Consider the following 21,653-nt stretch of genomic DNA (forward strand, 5'->3'; position numbering starts at 1 on the left):
CACCCGATTAATTTTAAGGAAACGGTTGGGAACCGAGCGTACAAAAGTGAACATATTAAAACCTCTTACGGGCCATTTATAAACATAACAGTTAGACTACAGTCGACATAATCGTCTTGAGTGAATCCGCAACTGTTTAGATAATTAAGACATTTAGCATTTATTGTTTCCTCTCACTTGTACATTTTTAATTAGACTACATGTTTCGATTACTTTGGATCATCTTCAGATCTAAAACAAAGCAAAACTAAACATGTACCATCTAATACTTCACAATAAAGTATAACAGACAACAGTTGTACGTAAACGTAGAAATTACGTAAGTAGTCGCGTCAGCAACCCATCTTGTCTACTCAGAACAACATATCAGAGCATTGTGTTTTGCAACTGCCGTTAGTGTTTTAAGTACCCATATGTTTAAGGGCGGCGGGGAAGGGAGGAGAAGGAGAAGTGTAGTGAGGCTGATACGGGGACGGGAAAGGAAGCATGGAAGGGGTGATGGGGATGTCATGAGTTTCCTAAGAACATGAACATACCTAAAAATGGGTAACTGAGACAGAGCAGTAAATTAGAACTATATTAATAACAAATAGAATTAGAAATCTTAAAAATCCTTCAAATTTTTAAAATATCTTAATATTTCTTGAAAAATTTTTCGAAAAGGAGAATAGCTCTAGTAAGGGAACCAAGGAAGAGAAAGTACGGGAGAGAGCGCAAATGAACCAGGCTACTCATTTAAGAAATCAGAGGTAGCCAAAATGACTTTATGCCTTAATTCAGTTTGATAATTAAGTGTTTGGTCTGAAGAGCTTCTTAACGCACTAGAGACCTTCACTCCAATTAGACTGGCAATCATCACAGGTGATGTTGTAAACACTTAACAACTTGTTTCATTCCCGTTTCGTTCTCTCCCCGTGTTTAAACCTCAGACCATTATTCCTATGAATATAATATGCTGGGACAATATGTTTTGAAAATTTTAAAGAAATGTTTGGGATCTGACTGTGAAGTTGACTTGATCTCTATAATGTAAGTATTCAGTCCTGCGGACACTTTTTATCACTGTGATGTAGTCTTGGTGTAATATTGTTACGGTATCTTTCTTATTTTTATTGAGATTTGCACCTGATGATGTAATTTAAACTACGAAACCGGTCATATCTTTAAGAAAGTATAACAGCTGCAACTGTTTTTATTGAACAGGCATTTTCTAGTTTAATTTTGATCGACAGTAAGACTCTCGACGTGTATGCTGCTGAGATACTCGTCAAAGCGTGTATCCCTGGTGTTTTTACTGGTCATGTGAGCATAAACATCTGCTAGTCATTTAACCCATCTTTTTAAATGGAAACGAGAAATTAATCGAATGGCAGGTTTGGAATTTCGAGACATCTGAAAAACCCCCTACACGAAATTCGCCAACTGACACCGCAGACCGGGTTGACCGCTCTATTGTAGATTGATAACAGTCTTTGTGATGACGGAGGTGTAATCCTCCGAAACGCATAATATAATGAATATTACTGGCTGCAGAAATTTGTAGCTTCATTAGATATTCATGACGGCGACAGCCAAGCCGTACCTAAAATGTTCGCATTTACAGTAAATCTTATATAATTTAATTCCTTTTACATTGTTTGACTATGATAGAATGCTGACGCGTATTCGGTATACACGAGTACTACACATTTTCCATAAGCTCTGTGTGCTTATAGTTATGTCATTCATGACTTTTTTCTTTCAAATCTGATCGAGAAGTATAGTTCTTTGAAGCGACGCAAACGGATTGACGCCCGTAAAGATGAACTGTGAAGCTTCGTCTCATAGAGATACACGGTGTTCCAAAACGATACCGACAAATGTAAAGTGTGCTGCAGAGAATGCCTTGGGGAACAAATTGGAAATAACAATCCATGTAACAGAAAATGAACGACTACCTTCATCCTCTGAAGAGATACGTGTGAAAGCTACCAATCTTGGATGATGAGTGAAAGCTAAAATCAGCGACGCAGTTTTCCCTCTTTGTATTGTAAATTACTTTTGAGATACTAGAACTTCAAAAGAAAATTATGTTATGTTTTTCACCCTATTATTAATAGGAAAAAATCAAAACTACCGCCTTAACAGCTTGTTCTAGTATATGAAGATCATGTCTTGCTTGATTTTGAAAGATAGTTGTGCTAAAACGTAGCGCTAAAGTATGACTGTATCGCAACTAGATAGAGAGAATAACGGTAACAGGTTGCTGGTTGGTGTCATTAAGTATCTATAAAAAAGACAAAGGAAAAAGCTCGTTGATTCTACCGGGAGTTTGGCCAGTAAATCGTAACTCTCTTTCCCGTTCCTAAAATATCTTGACTAACGTAGCGTTAAGTTTCTTGTCGTTCTATTTCCTAAGTTCGATGAGTGAAAGGTGTCTACAGTTCTCGATATGTTTTAATTGAACAAAGCATATGTTTTTCGAGAAACTGTTAAAATCTTTTATGTCTACCGTGATATATTCATTCTTGACTGTGTAACATGGAAGAAATGTGGCCAAAATCCTGTAGGAAATACGTTAACTTGAGCTATTTTAGAATAAGTGCCTTTGCACCATTGGATTCTCGATTCCTATTTTTGGTTTCCTTTTATAGTGTTTGAGATTTAAAAAATACGTAAAAAACAGCCATGAAATTGCGTAGAAACTATTTCAGAACAAGGCTATGGAATTAAATATACTGAAATTGCATTGAGCAGGAAAGATAAATTTCTCATCAGCAATATTATATGAGACTGCAATCTCACAGTCTGTTACCCCAAACATCCTCGTTACAGCATGTAAATTTTCATTGTTTCTTTACACGTCCAACTGGTGTGGCATATTCTTAGTAGTTAATGTATGTAGAGGTTCAGCACACACGTTATAAAATGTAACGAGAATAATGCATTTATGAATTGTTTCGTTATATGTAAATTACGTCATACTGAAACACTAGACACGTAGAAATTTTAAATACAGAACTAATACAGTTTCAAGCTTTCACGTTGGCATTCGCACATGTACGCATGCCAAAGCTGTAGTGCAGAACGAAACAAACACTAGAATACATTCTAACAACAACAGTAAACAAAATATCACACTTACGCACAATGAGGTAAACTTGTACATTAACATGCACTTAACAAGAATGAAATACACAGAAACTAAGTACAAACTGTTTTACACGTTAGACATTTTATACAACAGAGCAAAAATTGGGTGCACTTCATTATTCTACTACAGTATGAATAATTGTATAAAGTATGTTTGCTCTGTCACAATGATTCTTCTTGTAAATTTCTTTTCTGTCGTAATGGCCTAAATCATAAGCAACAGAGAACATACAAATTGACAAACCTCCCTTGTCATTGTCTACTTTACAAAAACACATAAACGTGCATCTACGTTATACTGTTCTTAATACACATTTAACAAACAAAACATACATACACAATGAATTATAAACACGATAATGTCATGCAAAAAATGTTGGACATATTAAAATAAACCATAAATAAATGAAAATGATCTAAATTTTAAAAATGAAAGCATTAAACGGTTTTAGTTTTGTCCATTTAAACCGAAGCTACTGGGCAACATTCTATGAGGAAATGAGATATAAGGCTTTTAAAATAATTTTTCTTCATTCTTTGTTGATTAACATATAATTTAGATCTTAGAGTATTAATTATGGTGGTCATAAACTTTGATGGTTATTTAAAGACTTTGCAAAAAATCAGACACAGTATTTATATCCTTCAGAAATATTAATGTTACACGCAGCGGAACGTAAAAACATTGCCGTTTGGTTATATCCTGTAAATGTGAAACAGATATTCATCTTCACTTTGGACAGTTAAAGAAAAAATTAAAGATTACTAGATCTCTTCTAGTATTACATTACCTGAAGAACACTGCACGTAAAACAGACTCGAACACACCATAGCTAACATAGTAGAGGTGCCACGACCAAAGTTAGAAACGGATTACAACTCTCGTGATCTAGCACACATAACTACAGTCGTAAAAACGGATTAGTGATATAATCTATATCTCACAAGCAACAGTGGCTCTACAGAATGTTTGTTTGTATGTTTGTAACATCTCATTTAATTCGCTGAGAACACAGGAAAAGTCTCTTTGAGGATTTTCATAAAATTGCGCTGCAGTTAAGAGGCAACGCATTCGGAGCTATACCAAATGCAAGGGAAATGTGACGGTGCTTATTGAAGAACTGCCAAAGAACCTAAGTGTCATGTGCTAGTTAACCTCTCAAAAGTTGAGATAACTATAATTCGTTATAGAATATACATGAAGCAACTAAGATAATGGCTTTCGCAACAAATGACGACCTCAAACCATTGTTAAGTACACAGACATAATCCGAGAATCTTTTAAAGTATGGTACCGACATAGATCCTAATATGGGAAATTTGTGTATGGAATCGGAGTCGGCAAGCTTTAATATGCATAAAATTTACAAGTATAGTCAATACAGTTCATTTACGGGTATACAACATCATTTAATTTACGTCTGAACAATAAAATCGTACATATTTTCGGTTGCATAAATAAGTCACATCGTGTTATATTACACATATATTAGTGTTTCCTTTATTACACATTATATAGTTTGTGCAGTTGAACTATTTTGTATTTAATAAGAGGTGATCCTTTACATTCGCATATTACGCTGCGATTTGGAATAGTACTACCGGTAAGATGTGTCTTGCGAGAAGGACATACATTTGGTTCGCCGTAAGAATATTACGTTGTGGAAAGAAACCGCACCTTGTACAAAAGTACTTAAGGAAGGTCTTTCCAATAGGCTGAAATTTCATACGCTCTGTGATTAATTGCTACATTCTGCCAAAGACACAGTGAGATAATGTGGAGGTACCACATTCTCCTACTTAGTAAGGGCACAATGGTAATATAGGATCATCTCACAATTTTACATTATTTTATAATCGCCTGGTTCCAAATTCTTAAGTGTCTAATATCTGAGCTTAAAAGCTATCTCCCAGCTGACATTCTAGAGACTTATACGGATCTTATGCTAATATGGATTACGTAACAGTCCAGGAATTCATTTAACGTGATATGTTTATAATGTAATCGTTATTGTATGCAGTTTTTTTTTCATTTTGAACAAATCCATTCTGTTGGTTCTGTTTTTATTAATTATCCCCATGTAACAAGGCATTTTTCATTATCTATGATTTAACGTAAAAGAAGATTTCTAACTGGTACCTGCATATACTCGTGTTTGTATTACACTTATTGTAAGTTTTATATCATTGACCATATTTGTGTTGCATTGAAATTACATTTATCAGGCGCAGTCAAAAAGTCATAGATGGAGAATAAGCAAATAAACTGTTTATTATATCAAAAGTAACATGTCTCTCACACTGTAAAACAGGAGAGTCAGTGCCTTCTTGGATAAATTTCTGTCGCTCAGGGAATCATGATTATACCCAGGGGCGCACGTCTTCGTCCGAAGCAAATCAGCCGCCACGAATGCGTTTCTTCAAGCCTCCAAAAATCTAGAAATCACATTGGTAGAGATTGAGTTTATGGAGGAAGTGCAAGGGCTTTCCAGCGAAACTTCTTCAGCGTAGTCGGAACACGTGGAAGGGTCCACTACTTTGCAAAAGCTTCGCAGAGAAGCCTTTACACGTCGTCCCTACAGTCCCGTCTCTCCCCATACGATTTCAGTATTTATGGAGCCGTGAAGACATATATTCGTGACCGATTAGCTTCAGATGAAGGGGTGCACGCCTGTTCACAGTAATGGTTTTGTAGATAATCACAAACATTTCTCCATGAAGACATTGACCGTCCTATCTCCCAGTGCGATAAATGTATTAACAGTTTATTTTGAAATGATTAACAGTTCACTTACGTTTTTTCAACCTATCTCTTTTTCATTCGAATGACTTTCGTACTTACGGCGTTTATGTCTACTGTCTCACCATTCCTCAGCAGAAAACAACTGCAAACTGAAATCATTTGTCTTAAAAGTTATGTCTGCTGATAATATGATCAAAATTAGTCTCAGAGATGTGTTAAGTCGCAAAGTCATGATATCATGTCGAATTTGGGACCATATTAATAATACTTGAAGAAGAAAATTAGCTTCGTTGTGCGATATGAACTTTCACTTTAACTCAAAAATGTACGAATAACGCTGCTACAAAAATTTTGCCTAACGGATAAACGTGCAGATCGTCCAGACAGTCTCAACATTGTCTCATGTTTAATGTTGTGTAAGTGCGATTCATGAAGGTCTACGTGCTAAGTAGGATTGTCGCCTCAACTGAAGTTATATGTTTTCATGAACTGCTAGCGACGAATCTATCCGTTATGCACTCTACTTGTGTGTAGGCGAAACTAATCGCGTGTTGATTGCTGGCTACCATGGTAGACCACCGGCCCAGGTCACATGTTCTCCCCTGCGTCGGCAACCAGAGAGCAAGGATGTGTTTCTTTTCGGACTACTAAATGTCTCGGCCCCCTCAAGGTTGGTTAGTAGCCTTGTATCGTGGACGCAATCAAGTGTATAAATTTATTGTTGTTCTTGGAAACCTTAGTCTTCTTTTAGAAGTCTCCGTAAGATACCCACGCATTGTCTATCTTGACAAGGCACAATCTTCACCTGCACATAAAAAGGCTGAATGTGGAAGCAAGCTGCATTTTTTTTATAAGAGCGGCACCTTCTGCTCTACAGAGGAAGCATTTTTTTGCACACGTTAAGCTTATCTAGCAGAAAAAAACTGTACAACTACTTCTGATTTTAAACTAAGTATCTTTTAGTTTCACATAAACAGCTTTGTAAATGCTCAGCATTTAGCTTTGTTTAAGTGTTAATTATGTTCTATTGGTAACTGACTCGCTCTACGCCATTAGTTCATCTCGCTCAGATCATCCATATGACACGCAACAAACTGAGCTATATGACCTACTTTCTACGCAAGAGATTCGCGAGTTTCTCCAAATACAGGTGTGCCATCCGTTTTTTCCTTGGTATTCAAATTTCGCAATTTTTCACGTGGCCGCTAAGAGGTGATGGGTTGCAAAATATGCACACGAGACACATCCTCGATGAGATTAATCCTTTTTACTTTGGAACTGAGTCGATTCGTTCCCCTTGGGAAACGTGCGATTTTCAATTACGATAATATTAATAGCTTTGTAGTCGAATTTTAAATGGGCGAATAGCAGTTTGCTGAGCGATCCAGCAACCAGAGAAATTGCAGACGTTATCCAGCTATACCTGCGCAGACGTCGACAACGGCCTGAAAAGAACGAAGTTCATAGATCAAAGCACTCAACACTGAAAGAAGAGCCACAACATAAAGCTGTAAAAGAGTGTACGAGCACGAACGCAAGTGCTTCTGCTAGACACACACAGTGCTGGGCTGCATTGTGATATCCACAGACAAATTTGCGAACAGATGACACAGGTGAGGAGATCTGCAACTGCTGGGCCGCAAATTTAGGTGAGCGCCGGCGCCTCTGACAGCAGCTGACCCACTTTATTAAGTTCCTGTCGGCACTTGTGTTGGACTGTGCCTACCACCCCTGCGAGACTAATCGCTCTGCTAAATAACTATTTGTTGCGTTGTATTAGAACACGGCTGTTTTCCGCCCGCCCCCGGTAGCTGAGAGGTCAGCGCGACATGTCAATCCTAAGGGCCCGGGTTCGATTCCTGGCTGGGTTGGAGATTTTCGCCGCTCAGGGACTGGGTGTTGTGTTATCCTAATCATCATCATTTCATCCCCATCGACGCGCAAGTCGCCGAAGTGACGTCAAATCGAAAGACTTGCACCCGGCGAACAGTCTACCCGACGGGAGGCCCTAGTCACACGACATTTACATTTTACGGCTGTTTTACGACCTAAAAGTATTCGCATGGGAAAAAGATCGTCACTCCCAGTAGGCATCATGCTAGTACCGGGTAACACCGCCTGTAGCCTTGATAATGACTCATTTAGACAATGAAGAGAATCCACGTGTTCCTTGATGTACACCACCCCAACTGAAGGCACTTTCTGATGAATGGATCCCGCTGTTCCAGACATTTCAAATGGGATTGATGTCGGATGATTTACAAGGGATTTGAATAAGTACTATAACACTTTTTTCGTCTGCCAATTTCTGTTTAAAAAATTCGGAAATTGCTGCGGGACATGGTGGAATATTCCCGCTTCAGCCACTATTGTAAACTGACAGTGGACTGACCGATTTTGATGAACTTTCTCACAACGTGAGGCACGCGTGGCGAAATATACTCACGCATTCACATGTCGCGAGTTTTTGTTACTAAGTAATGCGAAAATCGCGTTTCTTGCGTCATGAGTTTGTATTCTGGAATGCTGCTCCAGTATTACGAAGAAGGGCTTACAGCAGATGTCTAGGTAATCAAAGACGAGCTGCTGGGACAGAACAGATCTGTATTGTACGGTGGTTAATAGCTACCCATGTGCGGAAACAGATCTCGCTGCTAACGCACGTTGTTATTACCATCATGTCTTCCACTTAGCAGAAACCGCGGCGAGGGAAAAAAAAAAAAAAAAAAAAAAAAAAATCTGATCCTGATTCATATGTTAGTTTAGATCTGTCATACCTTTCGGCAATAGCTACTTTTTTCACCAAGGCGAAAAAAAATGTAGTGTAGAACAATTATTGTCTTGTTATTTTTAGATGGGAAAATACGTGACGGATAAAAGCTAAACAAAACTGTTTGTGGTGACAGCAACCAGACATTGTTTCAAAGAATTTAATCGCGTTTTTTGATGAGGATAGCGTAGAACACAATGTACTGAAGAAATCATTGAACAAGTCAGCGTTATGATCCTCGCTGATCGCCGATTTAAAGATGAAGGGGAGAGACCACAACCGTTTCGATAGCAACGGTAATTAATATTTTATGCGATAAACTGGCGATGAAAAAATTGACTTTCCAATGGGTGCTGCGATTGATAACACAGACAACAAGCAGATGTGGCTTTCAGTTTCTAAGCCTTGTTTGGGGCAATTTAAGCAAGACCTGAAGAACAATTTGCATCGAGTCATCTCCACTGATGAGACTTAGGTCCGTCATACATACCAGAACCCAAGCTATAACATAATTAATGGGGTTGCTTCCAGTGAATCTGTTCCAAGGAATCTGACGATGGTCTCATCGGCCGGAAAAGTTTTGTCGACGATTTTCTGGACTGACTTTCTTAGGATAAAGAAAAGATGATCATCAGATAATACTACAGTGATATAATGAACCGCTTTTACCGTAATTGAAGGTAAAATGACCCCATTTAGCGACGGAGAACGGACATTATCAATACGATGATGCACCAGCATATTTATCTGGAGATGTCACTGCCAAACTGCGTGAATTGCATTATAAATGCTGTTCTGCCCTCCGCATTCGTTACTCATGGACCCCTTTAATTTTTTCTTGTTCCCAAACAGGTTAAAATTGCTTGCACGTATATATATCGCGCAACGAGGACGTCACTGTCGAAACAGATATATATTTTAGAGAGCTCGATAATACTGATATTTTGTTAGAGGGCTTGATAGTTCTTATATTTTGGAGTGTTTAAAATGTATGGGAGGTTGGGAAAAGTACCTTTCGTAAAAAGGGGACTATGTTCAAAAACATAAATATACAAAATGTTTTTGAAGGGAGTCCCATTACATATGTTACTGAACGTAGTCCCATTTTTGGGAAAGACACTTTTCCTAACGACCCAGCCATTTTCAATCGCTCTAAAAGGTAGAAATTGTCAAGTTCTCTAAAATATTCCTCTATCTCGACAATGGCTTCATCAGTTGAGTAAAATATCTTTTAGCACCTTCTTGGTAACACAGATGCTTACTAAAGCGCCCTCATATAAATGTTTAATTGCGATACTTGAGGAAATTGAACGAAAATATTTGGAAACAAGGTGATGTTCTTGAGAAATTCAGGCAGGATAAATTTATGGAATCGTTATTTGTGGCAGAATGATTGGGAATTCCTCTGACTCTCGCACTGGTCGCAATGTAATTCTGAAACCAAGATTACAGAGTTGACGTCACTTACTAAAACTTATACAAGGTTATTTTCCCTCAGTCCACTGAGGAATTCAATACGTCAGGGAGCGTGTAATACTGGTTCTATGCACCGTCCTCCACACACTGTAAAATGGACTCCAACATTTTCTCCCCACCTCGTCCATCCTCCTCCCACAGGTACAATAGTGACAGGCAAGTAAGAAGGCGAGTGTATGGTGCGCACAGTGAAACGAAGAATACTCGCATTGTCACCACTGTGCACTCTCAATCCATTACGCCCCAGTTGTAGCCTACATGGGTAGGATAAGTGCTACATTTTGTCACCTTTCAGCTTTTGGCTCTTCCTACAAAACCTTATATGCTCGTAAAACTATCGTTGTCGTTTGATAAAGTAATGCTTGTCGTACTTCCTTTACGCCACCTATATCTAACCAAACAAGAGAACTTTTTGACTTCACCCAGAAGAAGTGGTTAGGGAAAGCGCGAGACCACAAAACAATGGGTTTTATGTATATCTTGCACAACACATTTCGGGAAATGGTTGCCAATTTCACGTATGGTATGCTATTGAACGTGATGTTTTCAAGGTGCGCAGTGCTGCATTTCTTTGTTGTCTAATGGTTTCCTTGTGGACCACCTATGCATGCACATATCACTTACAACAAGCCGTATGTTTTTAGTTTGAGGAGTACCTCTACATACGCCCTTGCACAAGCAAGCCATTAATGCCTATTTTCCCCTGGGCAGCAGGTTGGGTGTTGAAATACGGACTCATGGACGCAAAATGGATACTCTATGCTGACAGGCATAGTCCAATTTGCAATTAAAAACCGCAAAGCATGGTACAACTGTGCAGAAAACATCAGGTCGTAAAGTTTGGACGTGTTGTGGGAAGACAGTTCAACATAGAGAAAAGACAACCAACACACTGATATTAATGTACCACATATAAAAATATCTGCACCAGTACTCGTTACACCCCTACCACTGCCCCTACCGCTCTCGTTTTATGCAACTCGCTATTTTATAACTGGCCTTCATAAAGAACGCGCAAACTTTTCATATTCTTTCTCTCACTACGCACAAACTATTAGTCCTACAGCAAAAATGAACGGGATATTTTTGCAGGAAATTTAATGTCGTTAATATTGTACTGGTTTAATTTTTCGCTAGAGGCCGTAGTTTTCGAGTTATTCCGAAAAAAAGCACAAAAATGGTCTTCAGATACACTCCACTCCAATATTCAGGCTCAGCCAGTCAGCATTTCTGTAGTTCATGGAACTCCCTTCTGCCAACGTACAAATATTTGCGACTGCACAGATTATATCTCATGGTTTACATGGCTCTAAGCACTATGGGACTTAACATCTGAGGTCATCAGTCCCCTACACTTAGAACTATTTAAACCTACCTAACCTAAGGACAGCAAACACATTCATGCCCGAGGCAGGATTCGAACCTGCGACCGCAGCAGCCACGTGGTTTCGGACTGAAGCGCCTAGAACCGCTCGGTCACGGGGGCCGGCTGAGTATAACTCAAATTAGACCTTTTTTCCTCTTCACTGACTGGCCTTATTACGCCACTAGCTTAGTCGAGAACATACAAAATGAAAAACTGACGTTCGTGAAAATTTTATCTAACAAATTTGTGAATTTTAACAGCGTAAAATAAACAGTTACATCGTTGAATTTCTCAGGACTTCCGACTACGAAACTATTGTGCTCGTAAAGGTTAAGTTTGGATCGAATTTCAGCGTAATTAGCTTTAGCGTAACGGTTACGGAAGTCGTTTTTCGTTCATTTCTCTCACAGGCACGTTTAAGTTAATAATGGTAACGAAGTAACCGACAATGCTGGTGGCGTAATAGCTCAATCAATAGAGATGGAAAAAATCGAATATGGGAAATAGGTCATGTAGTCGGAAAATTTTTGCACAATGGCAGGAGGAAGTGCCACGAACAGCATACTAAAAATAATGACTGGTGATGGATGAGTGTCGGTTGGAGAAACGTTTGAAAGTCACTTTTTTACGTTTTTCTTGAATAAGTCGAAAATTGTGGCCTCTAGCGAAAACGTATCCCGGTTCAAACTTTATCTACATTAAACTTCGGCCGGCGATTGTGGCGATTGTGGCGATTGTGGCGCTTCAGGCTGGAACCGCGCGACCGCTAGGGCCTCAGGTTCGAATCCTACCTCGAGCTTGGATGTGTGGGTGATGTCCTTAGGTTTAAGTAGTTCTAAGTTCTAGGGGACTGATAACCTCAGATGTTAAGTCCCATAGTGCTCAGAGCCATTAAACGTCGTACAAAAAGGTTCGCCGCTCGGGATTAGACGACGGTCTCGGGCGCTGCAGTCATGGACTTTGCGGCTGGTCCCGGCGGAGGTTCGAGTCCTCCCTCGGGCATGGGTGTGTGTGTTTGTCCTTAGGATGATTTGGGTTAAGTAGTGCGTAAGCTTAGGGACTTACGACCTTAGCAGTTAAGTCCCATAAGATTTCACACACATTTGAACTTTTTTTTTTAACAGAAAGGTTCTGCTCATTTTTCCTGTAAGCCTAATGGTTTGCACGTCTCGAGCAAGAGAATATGAAACTCTCGCTCGTTGTTTATGAAGGCTAGCTAGCTATAAAACTGCAAGTTGCATAAAACATAGTTAACAAAACTACTTTCTGCACGAAAGAATAGTTATCATGTTGTGTCGACGACCTATAGCGCTATATTTATTGACTATGGGTAAAATATGTTTTGTTTTTGTACGTTTGCCATTTCTGTTGAGGACTGACAGAGAAAATTGGGTGTGATGTCTAAACTGTGAGAGTTTCTGCACAAGTGGACCGCAAGAAAACCTAAAGACAACAAAAGAATGGAGCACATCACACGGCGAAACCATCACGAATGAATGGCATAGCACACTAAAATAAGCACTTGAAAATGGGAGTCATTTTCGGAAATGCATCGTACACAATATAAATAGAGGATAATTGTTTTATCAACAACATGTAATTCAGCTGCAACTATTGTACACACACCCCGAAGCACATGTTAGGCAGTAGCGGCAGAATGACGCTGCAGGCTAGTGCCTCACGTAGTACACTGGCCGTCGCTACCGCACAGAGCCTCGCGAGTCGCCCTCTTACGTGCACATTACTCTAGTGAAGGCGGGGCGTGCTGTCAGAGGCGCGTCGCACTACGCCTGGTGCAGACAGTTAGAGCAGACACCAGAGAGTAGAGTAGTTACTGGGCATATCGGCGAGCGATGTGGCTAGCGGCAGCTGCAGCGGCAGCAGCGGGGGCGGAAGGCGCGCGGGCAGCAGCGGCGGCGCCAGCAGGCCGCACAGCACCAGCGGCAGCACCGCCCCCGGACCCGGGCCCGCCCCCGCCTCTGCCTCCCGGTAGCCGCCGCCTCCGGATGCCGCCTCCGAGTCGCAGTAGCAGCGCCCTTGCTGCTGGTATGCGCCCAGCAAGTCCGCCGCCGCTGGGCAAAGCCGTACCGCTGTTAACGTGGTCCTCTCGGCACGGCCTCGATGCTCACCAGACAGCAACTAGTAGCTTATGCAGAGTGCTGCGGACCCAGTGCGACGAAAGCTGTGCGATTATTGCATACTTAATACGGCTTAATAGTCGATGATGGTACTGGTCTTCTTAAGGAGCAACGTGCAGTGGCGATTTGAAGCTGATGGATAGCTCGACCTACTTCCCACAAATTTGCCCTTTTGGTGACTGAAAATTAGGAGCAATGAGCTCTGATTGGAGAAGGAGATCGGCTATGTCTATTCCTATGGAATACTCCTGGAATTTGTTTTAAATGATTCATGGAAACTACAGGAAACGAAAACATGTCTCTCTGGATGGTGGTATGAACTGCAATATTCCCGAATGAGAGTCCAGTATGCAAGCCACTGCGCCACCTCTCTTCGTGTGTGACGTAAGAGACAGCACCACAGATAGCACAAGAAATATGATGCTCCGAAAAATAATGGTATTTGTTACAATAGTGACTATTTAATGTGTACAGTGACGATGTTCATTTTCACCTCAGTAGGTTAGTTCGCTAAAGCACGCCTGTGGCACTCACTGCCGCTGGTCTCGGATGTAAACCCATTCTAGTCCTAATGGCGGATTAAATTTTTACTGTCAATATTCGTCCAGCAAAGGGAGGTGAGGTGATGGATTTAAGTTCCTGATTACAACTCTTTGCGCCAATGCTCTGCATGAAATTCCAAAATTCACTACACCATCTCATGAGTGGAGTTATGTGACGCTGTTCGTGATGACCTGTCAGTCACATGGGGGTATTAGATCGGCATTCGCCTTTGTGCAATGATAGAGGAGTGTGCTGTGTGCTGGCAGCAGTTTAACACTCTACACCGTCATCATTGGCATACAACAAAAATGTAGCACTATACTATACACACATCAATGCGCTCAACAACCCTCCATAAACACAGAAACAACACAACTGCGAGGCCAAAGTGTGCGACGGGAGAATATCCTTCCCGACAGGAAGCTGCACCTACCCATTGGGATATCCGATCCAACAATGCCATGCGGCATTTACACATTTCATAAAATCTTCATTTTTCATTTTATACTGGAATATCAGCAACCAATCAAATACGATAGTACTAAATGTGTTGCTTAAAATAATTGATTACCCAGCATTGTCATATTATTAGCGCATTCAAGAACCCTACCATGTCAGTAGTGGTAAAATGACATCAGATTTATCACCGATCACCCATCAATTTATTGATCTTGAAGGCTGTAGATCTGGCGCTACCATTAGTCTTCTTCTTCTTATTCTTCTTCCTTGTCTATTCCTGTCCCTGCAGGGACGATATTGTTATATGAGTTGAAGCAATATTAATGACAGTTGATAGCGCAATGCCCTCCCTTATGCCACCACTCCCACCCCCTCCCCCCTTCCATCAGGACGGAATCTGCACGTAACAATACGAACTCTCTGCATATACAGTAGCTCACACGTTCGAGTGCGAGACATAGTTACCAGATTCTTACTCAACTTGTTGGATATGAGAAACTGTATAAAGAACACATTCCGTATGGCCAGCACACCAGCTCTTGCCGTTAATCCGTGAGGCGGACTTGATCTGGGGTAAGTTCACTTCCGTGAAACCCACTGCCTCTTTAAATCCTGGAAGCTGTGCCTTAAGGCGCCTGGCTATTCAGGTCTGGCATTAACATCAGTGAGCCAATGGTATTAGTTCATTTTATCATCTTCCCACCCCACTGACAATTCGGGTTCTTGAGCATTTCGCACCCCTAGTGTCTCTCGGGATTATGGTATGCACCATGTTCAGTTGAAATTTCTTGAATTATGTGTTCCCTCTTCCCCTTGTCTGCCCTACCATCCTGTAACATTCCCCCCCCCCCTCCCCCTTTCCGCGGCCTTGTCACCCACACTAGTTAGTTGTCATAAAGGCCATCTCAGAACAGCTTAGCAACCCAGAATACCATAGATACGACACCAATATTTATAATTTTCGATTATGTCAAGCGTTTCCCATTCCACAGTGCATTTTTTCCCAGGAAGTAAATCATGTATATAACAAGATAGGTTGAAATTACTCCAAGTTTACCAGAATTATGCTTTTCGTGTCACTCCTTCCTACCACCTCCAATCGTTAAATATCACAGTGACTATGGTCAATCAGCGTATGAATTCCGATAACTTGTATTTGACGAAAATATCGTTGGTTTTCGAATATTTTTACATGTAATCACCTTCCTACCCACACCACACCTAAAAATTCCTATGTATGTGGTACTCGCACAGTATTTTTTTCCAAATGTAAGTAGTAACTCATATGACTGAAATTGCTCTAGCTCCTGCAGAGTTATGTTTTTATGTGCCGTCATTCCACTAACAAAAGCAGGGTTGTCCGTCATCAGGATAATTATCTCCTAGCACTAAATCACAGATGTACCAAATTTGGTAAAAGTTTCTCCTCCTTCCAGAGGTACATTTTTGTGTGGCGCAGTGATGAACACACTGGACTCACAGTCAGGTGTACAACAGTTCAAATCTCCATTAGGCTATCAAGGTTTAGGTGTTAAGTAGTTTTCCCTTCTTTAAAAAGAAAAATGGTGTATTTCCTTTCGAATCTGAGCTTGAACTGCTTTTCTAATGATGTTGTCAACCCACTTTGACCATTAGTGTTCTGTTCCTCATTTACGCAACATTTTTGAACTTTGCAAGCACATCTTGATGCTGTCGTACCTGATCAGATTGACAGAACAAGGATTAGAAACTTGTCAGCACCATCCATAGTTCAGCTAATTATAGAGAAATCGCCTTCGGCATGGGTACCATGAAGTTTTTACATGATAGGCAAAATACGACTGTCCCAGCAAATATATTATGCACCTTAATATAGGCAACCCAACTAACATCATCCACATCTGGGGTGATGTAAGCTGGGTTGCGTATCATAAGGTGCATGGCATATTTGCTAGGTTGTTTTTACAGCCCACAGTCGATGCCTTTATCATTATGTCAACAACACGTTCTTCATCTGGCCCCACGTACTTGAAAACCTGGTATTGTTCTTGGAACAGTTCAGTATCATTGATGAATATATCAGGTTCACAGTGGAGGCGACGAATGATGTGGCCTTGCCATTACTTAATGTATTCGTTCACCGATACTCTAATTCTTGCCTCAGCCACAGTGCGTTTGGAACTAGACTAGGAAGCGGAGGCTTTTGTATTTCCATTACTTGGCTTGAGACACACAATATTCCTGGGCGGGAAAGAGCATTACTAATTTGGAAATTCCACGACGGATTTTCCAGTTCCAGCATTTGCTTTACAACCAAGGCAGACAGTCTGAAACCTCTTGCGAAAATTGGCGAACCTTATTTTGTCATCTCTGGGTCAAGTTCATCCTAGCTAATATCGTTGAACACTAGCGCTATGGTGATCTGCAGTATTGGTCGAATATAAGCAGTGTCACTCTGCTGAATAAATAAAATGGTTATTAACTATGCTATCAAATATCTATCAGTAGTCTACGACAACATTAAAACACGCTATGTTCGGACGACTCCTTTCATCACCAGACCTATATCTAGCTACACATCTAATAATGAATAAAACCTACTCGAAAAACCTGTTTTAACATTAGGGTAACAAAATGCTATCATAATTATCTGTGTCTGGCAGTATACTAATAAATAACCATTTACTAAAATAGGGTTACACACAGTCATTCACGTACGATGAAAACGGAAATTAGTGTTTCCGTACACATCTTCCTACTGCTGCATAGACTCCAGCCAGTTGCTTAAAGTGGCAAGTAAGAGATGAGTTAGGAATGGTCTTAAGAAGCTGCCCGAGAATATTGTTATGCCATTGTTCTTAGATCTGTGCACAGTCTCAAACTCAGTCCCTACAAAGAAGCTACAGTTTATGAATAATGAAGAGTGTCTTAATGTAACAAATGATGATTTTCAGAAATCCGGCGTCGATTGTTCTGAGAGTTCCCGTACCAAGATAAATACAGCAGTGCTTCATCCCCCCCCCCCCAAAAAAAAAAAAGATCAACCTCTTCACTGACTGTGCTGACATCGAGTAACAGTATCTGGATTCGTCAGTCGATGTGATACCTTTACTTTTTAACTTTTCACTTTGAATCTGTGCACAGTTCTGCAAGTTCTCACACACCAGTATGAAGTGATGAATGGCGCAGCGCTTTCCACGGACTTCTTTATAAGACCGCCCCTAACTCATACAGCGTGTAAATTTTAAGTTGACAGACCAGAGCAAAACTTCAAAATTTCAAATGGGACCCTGCATTTTTGTTGCAGAATCAGATTATACATAAAAAACTACGTACATTCTGTCTTAAACATTTGTTTTGATTCTTTGTAGTTGGCGCTGTAATTCAAGAAAATGTACGAAAAAAATTAATACAGTACTTGGGTCAACATTTGTAAAACTCTATTTCCTCTCTCTCAGACCCCGCCCTCTGGGGAGAGAGAGAGTTTTAGTTTTAGCGAATCAAAATTTACGAAGTAAATAAGTATTTTTATTTACCCGTAACCATTTTCCAGGCAAAAATGAGAACATGCATTTTCTTGAATTATGGCTCCAACTACCAAGAATCAAAACAAATGTTTGAGACAAATAGTACGTAGCTTTTTTTATGTAGAATCTGATTCTGCAGTAAAAAATGGGGGTTCCCATTTGAAATTTTGAAGCTGCCTCCCGCCCCACCCCCAGGGGGCTGGGGTTGCGGGCTAATTTTAGCACCAGCAGGTCTCCCCCTCGAAAATAATCAACTTTGGATTCTACACGTTTTTTCGTGTGAAGCTCATTTTTCGAGTTATTCTGGTTTGTCAACTTAAAATTTACAGCCTGTATATCGGCTTAAACCAAACAAATAGCAGGAGCATATGCTGCAATCGGATCCTGCCTATAGGTTTAGCGGTTTTTGCGCTCCACCAGACGAAGCGCCTCCGTCGTACGTAAACACCCTGTAGAACGATCTGGGCCGTTTTAGCGTAGTAATGTTCGTGTCTCGCTCGACATGTACTGTGTATATAGCCTGCTGTCTGAGGAGACGACGTCATGCAACACAAGCAACGTAATTTTGACGATAGGCTGACACTCGCTGCCTAAGAAACTACTGCCATTTAATTTCACTTAATTAAGTCGCGCCTAGAGCAAAATGGCGCCTTGCTTTCTTTCGTAGCGACACTAGATTGAAACAAGTGCTGCAATGAGTTTAACTTATTTTACACATGTTATGAGTAGACGTAATGAAATTCAGGAGATCAACGTCGTTCACAAGACGATCGGGAGGGAAGTTCTGAAGGCATGTTCTCTGGATTCCACCCGAACTGACCATCCATCTTTGCGTACAATCTATACGACTGAGATCACCGTATTTCCACGTGCTGAAGCACATTTTCTGACCTATTGAAACGAGATAAGAAAGAGCAGTATCTTGATGCAGGTTTCCGCGTCTGGAACAGCGTAAATAAGATTTTCATATAATCTAATGAACTCTGACGGAGGTGACATCGCAAGTCAAAGAGTGGTGATCCGCTAGTCATTCAGTTAATACTTCGCCGTCCTATTCATCAACTACACTAGAAAGCATGCGACAGAGAAGTCGGTCATGGTCTGCGTCGGGACCAGAGGAATCCCTTCAGGGTCTTCTTCAGTATGTCCTGACTGTGCTGAAGTTGGCTACCATCCGGGAGTCTACCTCGGATACAAATATAGAAGCCGGCGCAACAGACACAGTCTGGCTGGAGTTACGGGCCGAGCACACGTAAGGTCCCCAACTCTAACACCTGAAGAAGACGACCAGGAAGGTCTTCAAAATATTTTACCCAAAAATGGGATTATCAGCTCGGTTGAAATCAAAAAATCTTCTGCCAATAGGTCACGCAGAGAATACTGGTGTCACAAAACATGTATTTTAGCAGAGAATTTATTAATCGTCGAGGTAATAGTACAAATTTTTGGCGATTAACTGTTTAACGGTTTCGCTATTTACCTTTCGCTAAAATGCTCATTCCACAACGACAGAAATTGATTTATTCAATGAGCACTCGGATGATATTTTGTATCAGACTGTTGTGGTGTTGGTTGCGTAGCGTATTTGAGGCAGCCACGAAGTTTCCTGGCGTTGCAACCATACTATAGAGATGTAGTGAGATTTTCGATACTGTCGTCCTTCTCTGAGCAGTGACGTAATCCGGTAGTGGGCATGACGTCATCCCGGAAATCGAGAAATTGGACTTAACAATATCTGTGGTGGCAGAGAGCTCTGTACCGTAGGCCTAGGCATGGCTGAGGTTCGAAGTTGATAGTCTGGTTGCGGATTGACGAATCAACGAATGTATCACCGCAAAATGACATTTTTAAGTGATTGTTGTGTTGACACACTGATCTATAACCTACCCAGAGTTGTTACTACTAGTTGCTGACACTTACGACGTTGACACAGCCAGCGAATCTGTGATAACAGGAAGTATATATACTTTTTCTACAAATTGTCTATTTTTTACAACACTGTTTCTTTAAACTATGACTATAAAAAAGTTACTTTGCCAATTTCTGGGCTTCAATTGTTTTAAAAATAACAAATGATAAATTTTATAGTACTGGATCATCTCCGTTGCGCCCGCTAACGGCCGTTCGAAAAGACTTCAAAGCCGACCTTGATATTACAGTATTTAGTATAAAGCTACATTCTAGGCAAGTTAAATATAAAATGGGACCAGTTCATAGCCGAAGTCTGTATGAAATATCGAAATAAGTTGGATCAGTCTTGGAAGTAGTGTTGAAAATATCACAACTGTTTTACAAAGCATTGCGTACGACGTCCTAAACTACTACTGCAATGGAAGGAATGACCACTATACAGAATGTTGCGAAGTCCTTGCCTAAAACGACTTGGCGTGATCTATCGCGTTTTGGGGAACAGTTTTTGTTAGAGACAAAATGTCAGTCACACTTCCCAGTGACGATAGGCGTCGTTTAGTATTGGTTATGCCTGAGAAATGGCAGGGCGTAGGCACTCTGCGGCGCGCATATGCCTTGTGTGTTGCATTATTAAGGCTTTCTTGTTAAATGTCACCATGACTTTACAGGGCCAGGTAATATGCAGCACATTTGGTTAGTAGATCCCGCTAGTTCAGGGAACTCTCGTCTTCGCAGGACCGGCGAATAGTAACCTATCGTCACTGGGAAGCTTCGGCGAACATTTCTTTAACAAAAGCTGTTCTGCATGACGTGATGTATCATCTCTAGACGTTCTATGCAAGGGCTTTGAAACATCCTGTATGAGTAATCAGGGTGTTTCACCTGCCCCTATCCATGGGTTTCATGCAACCAGCAACGCCTTAAAAAACCACACAGGAAATTTTCATATTCTCTCGCCTACTACGCGATAACTATCAATACTACGGACAAAATGAGCAGGCTCTTTTTGTAGGAAATTTAATGCAGTTAATTTTTGTACTGGGGTATGTTTTCGCTAGAGATGGTAGTTTTCGCATTATTGTACAAGAAGAACATAAAAAAGTGACCTTTAAATGGTTTTTTCTTGAAGAACTCGAAAATCATAGGCCCCAGCGAAAACGTATCCCAGTACAAAATTTAACTACATTAAATTTCCTTCAGAAAGCCCCTGTTAATTTTTTTCTGTTGTACTAATAGTTTTCGCGTAGCTAACAAGGGAATATGAAAATCTTGCGTATGGTTTTGGAGGTGTTGTGGTTTGTATAAAACCCATAGGTTGGGACAGCTGAATCATTCTGTATGAGCACTTTTTCATTTTCGATACCGGAAAACAAATCTGTTCTACTGCAACACTCTTTGCTTTCCATATTCTGGGAGAAGGTAGTGTGGACCAAATCAAGAAAAAATTGTCTAGTGAACATGTACTGTAAAATGCATACCTTAAGAACTAAGAACACTTAAAGAGGTATGTTTCATATTAGCAAAGATGAACAAGTGCTCATAAACCTTAAGGTACGCATTTTAGAGCTCATGTTTACTAGACGTTTCTAACATGTACCTGAATATTGAC

The 21,653-nt window shown here is 40.5% G+C and overlaps 1 protein-coding gene across 1 annotated transcript in view; it reads right to left on the reverse strand.

Moving 5' to 3' along the window:
• Nucleotides 1–21,653, reverse strand: part of LOC126253138 (potassium voltage-gated channel subfamily KQT member 4) — a 1,084,963-nt gene that overhangs the window by 205,720 nt on the left and 857,590 nt on the right. The window lies entirely within an intron of this gene.

The sequence above is a fragment of the Schistocerca nitens genome, chromosome 4 (genome assembly GCF_023898315.1).
Source record: "Schistocerca nitens isolate TAMUIC-IGC-003100 chromosome 4, iqSchNite1.1, whole genome shotgun sequence".
In the NCBI taxonomy this organism is placed as follows: domain Eukaryota; kingdom Metazoa; phylum Arthropoda; class Insecta; order Orthoptera; family Acrididae; genus Schistocerca; species Schistocerca nitens.